Source organism: Euprymna scolopes, chromosome 19 (assembly GCF_053919585.1).
Source record: "Euprymna scolopes isolate OS-2025 chromosome 19, ASM5391958v1, whole genome shotgun sequence".
NCBI classification, from domain to species: Eukaryota; Metazoa; Mollusca; class Cephalopoda; order Sepiida; family Sepiolidae; genus Euprymna; species Euprymna scolopes.
The window spans coordinates 87193660-87199659 of NC_136500.1; the positions used below are offsets into that span (position 1 = coordinate 87193660).

The window sequence follows — 6000 nt, forward strand, 5'->3', positions numbered from 1 at the left end:
AACTCTGGTTCAGATGTGATGTGCGTATGATGATTGCGCAACCTTTACGTCACTGTAGACTTCTCGACATACACCCTTACATGCGGTATCCATTTTCTCCCAAACTGAAAAGAGGCCGAAGAAATATAGTTGTGTGTGTGTGTGTGTGTGTGTGTGTGTGTGTGTGTGTGTGTGTTATGGGATAGAAAGAAAAAAATAGGAATGCATTAATGGAAACAGACGAAAAAGACACAAATACTTAAATAAATACAAACAAAAAATAAAGTACACAAATGACTGATTTAGTCATATAAGCGTACTAAAAATATATAAAGAAAGTAACTGTCATACATACATAAACACACACACACACACACACACATTATATATATATATATATATATATATATATATATATATATACTAGACGTTTTAGCCCACTAAAAACGGAAAAATTTATAACCCGTTGACTTAGAAAGAGTGATTCGTTCCAAATTAATAGTTAAATATGGTTAAATTTCTGCTCATTTTTGTATTAAATACTACTCCCTAATAATACCCAAGTGTGCATGGAATAGTTATCATAATACTTAGTTTGCTGCACCGTATTATAACAAAAGTCCATACAAAATTTCAACCAGAATGGCCCAGTAGTGTCCAAGAAAAAGTAGAATGGACAGACAAATAAATAAAAAAGACATATTGATATACTAGTTGGTTGCATAGCATTGAATAAAGGAAAGAATCAGTCTACAATAATTTTTTTTTTTCAGAGAATGCTTATATTTTCATATATTCTAAATCCAGAAATATCTACTTATGTAAGGCAGTGTATGTGTTCGTTCCCTATAGACTCTAAAAGGGCTGGGCCGGTTTTTTTTTTTTTTTTTTAATTTCACACAGATGTACTTTCCGTGCCTGGGAATGTTCTTAGAGAAGTTTTGTATTGAAATACATCCAATAAATCGACAATCAAGAAAAAACATTAAAGAATGAATAGTCTGATTAACACTTTTATACAGCCTAACATTACAAGTGTATTTGAGAAATTTTATCACCACACAAGCAGAAGGGCCTGGCGTATAAAATCAACAGTAGGTTCTTTGATAAGACAGAGGCATGTTTGAAATTAATGTTTCTGTTTAGAGCAGAATTGAACCATGATGCTTGACTTTTGCATTTTAAACTTTAATTCAAGTTAAACTTTAATTCAAAACAATTTAATAAAATCAACAGTAGATTCTCTACAGTGCAATGTAGATTACAATGTATTATAGAGTGCATCATTGCAAGGAGGCATGTGACCTTCCGGTAGGTCCCTGAATAGAGCAGGCAATCAATCGATTTGATTAATGGATGACCGATTTCACCGCAATAAGAGTATTGGAAATGTAGAGTATTTGTTGATCCTCATTCAATCCCGAGCAACATCGGATCTCTCTGCTTATATATATATATATATATATATATATATATATATATATATATATATATATATAAATAATTGATTTTTACAAAGAATTAAATAAAATAAATGTAATTATTTATTATTGAAAGTACATGTGGATGTTGTAAAGTTTTGTTAATTTGGTAATATTATTGGAACACAGGGTGAAACACGTGCTAGTATGCTTGAAAGATTTCGGAAAGGATGCAGTAAGACATCTATGCTGATGACACGACCATCTACGGCAACACATGAAAGGCTGTAAATGACAAAGTTCTCTCTGATTCTCTCTCCTCTGATCTCGAGCGCATGGTTCAGTGGGGGAAGATGTGGCTGGTTACCTTTAATGCATCCAAAACCAAACTCCTATCCTTACATCATCAACGCTCTGATCCCCATCTGGTATCAATTGTGATGGATGGCTCTCGTCTCGGTGAGGCCCCGTGTTTTGACAAGCTTCTGGGTTTGACCTTTACTCCTGATCTGAAATGGAACACGTACATCAAGTCTGCTGCCAAGGTCGCTGGAAAGATGGTGGGATCCTTCTACCACTCCAGAAGATATCTCACTACTGATGCAATTCTCTATCTATATAAAAGCCAAGTACGCCCAAGAATGAAATACTGTTGCCATATCTGGGCAGGAGCTGCTAAAAACAGCATATCCTGCCTTGACAGAGTACAAAATAGACTTTGTGGCTTAGTGGGGGATGCCCTTTTCTCTACCCTGCAACCTCTCTCCTGTTCCGTCTGCCTGCTTCCCTCCGGACTACAACTTGGATGTCTTCAAGTCCAACGTTAACAAATTCCTAATGAACTGCCCCCTTAAGTAAACACTTCATCAAATCTCCACACTAACGTAATGTACTTGCAATAACCCTTATCCCTGAGTGGCTTCCGGGCCTTGATAAGTGGTGATCACTGTGTAAAAAAAAAAAAAAAAAAAAAAAAAAGTAAGTTCAGAGAATTTCTGTCATTATAAACCAGCAGAGCATTACCTGTCAACCAAGGGAAGATTCTATTAGGCATATGTCTGCAGTTTGATGATGTATGGAAGTGAAACCTGACCCGTGAGAATTGAGGACATGCGTTGCATGGGGAGAAATGATATAAGAATGGTGCAATGAATATGCAATATGAGTATTAAAAAAAAACTTATTTTTGACATCGGGCCCCTTCAGGCTATGAGAGATATTCCTCACATAGTATTTTGCAAAATTAGTCGGTTAATGATTCCTTCATTTCTTGCCTTTAACTTGTACCCTCTAATTTAAATAACAAAAAAAAAATATTGCTGAGTACGATAATTCGTTTGTTGCCTTTAATTAATAGGCCGCTTCTTGTTTTAAATAACATTTTTAAAATAACTGAGCAGTTGAAGCGGGGGAATCATTAATTCGAACTACGTACTTAATATACACTTATAAGCTAAAAATATATATATATAAACAAATTAAATTAATAGTAAGATTAAATATTTTCTTCTATTTTTATGTGTTTCTTCCATGTCATGATAAAGGAGATGTGTGCAAAACTAGACATATACACAATGTAATAATGTATGGAAGTGAAACCTGGAGGATTGAGGACATGCGCTGCATGGAAAGAAATGATATCAAAGTGATATGATAGATGTGTAATGTGTTAAAAAAAACAAGCTTAGATCTAATTATCTAAATCTGTAGAGTGTAGGGAGATGTGTACTGAAAAATAGCCTTCGATGGTATGACAATGTTGAAAGAGTTTTTGTGTTAACAGATGTAGAACAGTTAAGGTGGCAGGGTCAGTTCACAGGGAAAAGTCAATGAAAACATGGGACAAAGTGATACAAATGGATCTGAAAGATAAATAAAGACCTGGCCAGAGATAAGTTACTTTGGTCAAGCTGTTCAACACATGTCAGCATGTAACACGGACGTTAAACCGATGATGATATACATACTAGCAGGGAGACGCGACGTTGCCCGGGATTGAATGAGAATCAACGAATGTTCCACACTTCCAATACTTTTATTGTCATCGAAATTGGTGAAATAGCCCGTTTTTTCTGCTCTAGTGTGAGACCTAACATGGCGCACCATGAGGAAATTTCACATGTCTCCCTGCAGTGACTTCGTCTATAATAGATTATAGTCTACATTGCACTGTAAAGAACTTGTTTATTTTATAAATTTATTTTTATATAATGGCTTGAATTAAATTTTAAAATTCAAAAGTCAAGTGTTGTGGTTCTATGGTGCTCCAAGCAGAAACATTCATTTCGAATGTGCTCCTATCTTATCAAAGAGCCTACCGTTGAGTTTCATATGCCTGCTCTTTCTGCTTATGTGGCGATAAAACTTCTCAAGTGCACTTGTGATGCTAGGCTTTATAGGGTATTAACTTTGTTCAAAATTGGACATTTCTTTCTTTAATTGGGTGTTTCGATTATCGATTAATGATTTTTGATACTTATTTGAGGCATTCTGATACAAAACCTATCTAAGAACACACCTAGACACATAAAGTATATTATTATGAAATTTCAAAAGTTTCAGTGTCCATAAGGAACGAACTTACACACACAATGCATATATATATATATTTGTATTGTAATAAAATGCATATATATATATTTGTATTGTTATTAAAACAATCGTTATGAAAACGGGTATAAATGGATAATGACCCCCGTTTGCTTGCCTTCTGTACACGGACAGAGTTAGACACAAGGTCAGTTTTTGATGTGAGGAAAATTCGAGCACTCAGATTTTTGGGGAAAAAAAATTAAGTCTAGAAGGATTTCTCCGTTACTGACCATGGACAGAAACGATAAAGTGTAGTATCAGAACAGATACTACACTTTGCTTCTCGTGAAAAATCGTATGACACATGTACAGAGTATGTAGGGAAACAGTTACAGACGCAGTAATGGTTCGAAATGTAATATAATGTATTCTGTTCTCGAGGATGAAATCCTTCTCGAACGGAACAATTTTATTTAGTAGTTCAGCCTGGCTTTGATCGGGCCCTATGTACTTTTCATAACTTTATGTGCATATATTAAAAAGTTTCACTAATGTCCAGGAAACCTACATTCAAAATTTCAAGTGTTTAGATCCAAAATTGGCTGAATAGTTTGCTAGAGACCGCAAATGTCAAATCTTTTAAACTTTGACCCCTTGGCAGCCAAATTTTCGACCAAAAACTGATTAAAAAGCTTGTCCTATGTCTGAATACAACTTTATGTAAAATTTCAAATTGGTCGAGTAATTTTCTAGAGACTGCAAAGGTCAATTTTTTTTTTTTTAACTTTGACCTCAATTTTCATCGCTTAACATTTATTGTTTGGGGCTTAAATCAAATTAAAAATAAAAAAGTTTGATCCATGTCCAAGTAACCTACATTTAAAATTTCAAGTGTTTACACCCAAAATTGGCGGAGGAGATTGGCAGAGTTTTCAAAGATCAAATCGTCGAACTTTGACCCCTTGATAGCCAAATTTCTGGCCGAAAACCGATTAAAAAGATTTTCCCACATCCCAATACCCCTTATGTCAAATCTCGCGTCTGTAGACTGAAAATTGACAGAGTAGTTTGGTAGGGAAATGTACACACACACACACACACACACACACACACACACACACACACACACACACAGATATATAGATTTTTTTTTTTTTTGCTACTATTCAGAGTCCTTCATTTTTGAGGAGATGAATTTCTCTACATTAAAAAAAAAAAAAAAAAAAGCTTTCGTGGAGAGGAGACAAGTAAAAGAGGACTCAATGTTTACACTGGTAAATGTAGTTTTTGCTTCTTTATTTAAAAACTCATCCTAGCGTTTCGGAGATAGACCCAGCCACCCACAGAAACATATATATTCTAAAGCTTCGTTACCCAGAGTACTTGGATAAATTTTTTTTTTTTTTCATATTTTATAATGATTGTTCATACTTGGTATTAAATAGGAAATGCTGCCTTTAAATTTTATCTAAAAAAATGAAGAAATTAAAAGATAAGAATTAAAAAGTTGTTACTTCTACAGAATTTGAACCGAACCGTTTTTAAACTCTAATTATTGTTTTTAAACCCTAATTATAAGTGTTAGGTTTGGTTCGGTTCAAATTCTGTAGAAGCACCGAAATGTTAATAAAGAAATTCAAGACTTGAAACAGAAAAGTACAGAAGTTCTCATTGGTTTGGATAAACGCCGTAATTCAAGGCTTTTAATTTATTGGAAATTTATTTAAACGAATGTCGCTTTATTTACACGCAATTAATGTGGAGTAAATATCCTTTAATCGACATCCTTGAAAATTAAATCTTATAAAATGCCAAAAATAAGGATTAAAAAAAAAAAAAAGTAATATAAGATGTTAAGGGCTGGACGCAACAAAAAAAAAAGGGGGGGTCCTCGTTCAATCCCGGACAACGTCAGATCTTCATGTTTCTCGGGTTTTGGGGTGAAATTGAATTATCCTCAGTGAAAGAGAAATCCTCCTAGATTGAGGCAATTTTTTATTTTTGTTTACATGCAGAGTGCCACTTTTACGGGGAGCTGAGTTTTCCCCATATTAAAAATTGACAGTGT

The 6000-nt window shown here is 34.3% G+C and overlaps 1 protein-coding gene and 1 long non-coding RNA gene across 3 annotated transcripts in view; one reads left to right on the plus strand and one right to left on the minus strand.

The window, feature by feature from the left end:
* Positions 1-6000, plus strand: part of LOC145239820 (zinc finger CCCH-type with G patch domain-containing protein-like) — a 388887-nt gene that overhangs the window by 167522 nt on the left and 215365 nt on the right. The gene's annotated exons all lie outside the window — the stretch shown is intronic.
* Positions 1-6000, minus strand: part of LOC145239822 (uncharacterized) — a 94465-nt gene that overhangs the window by 87274 nt on the left and 1191 nt on the right. The window lies entirely within an intron of this gene.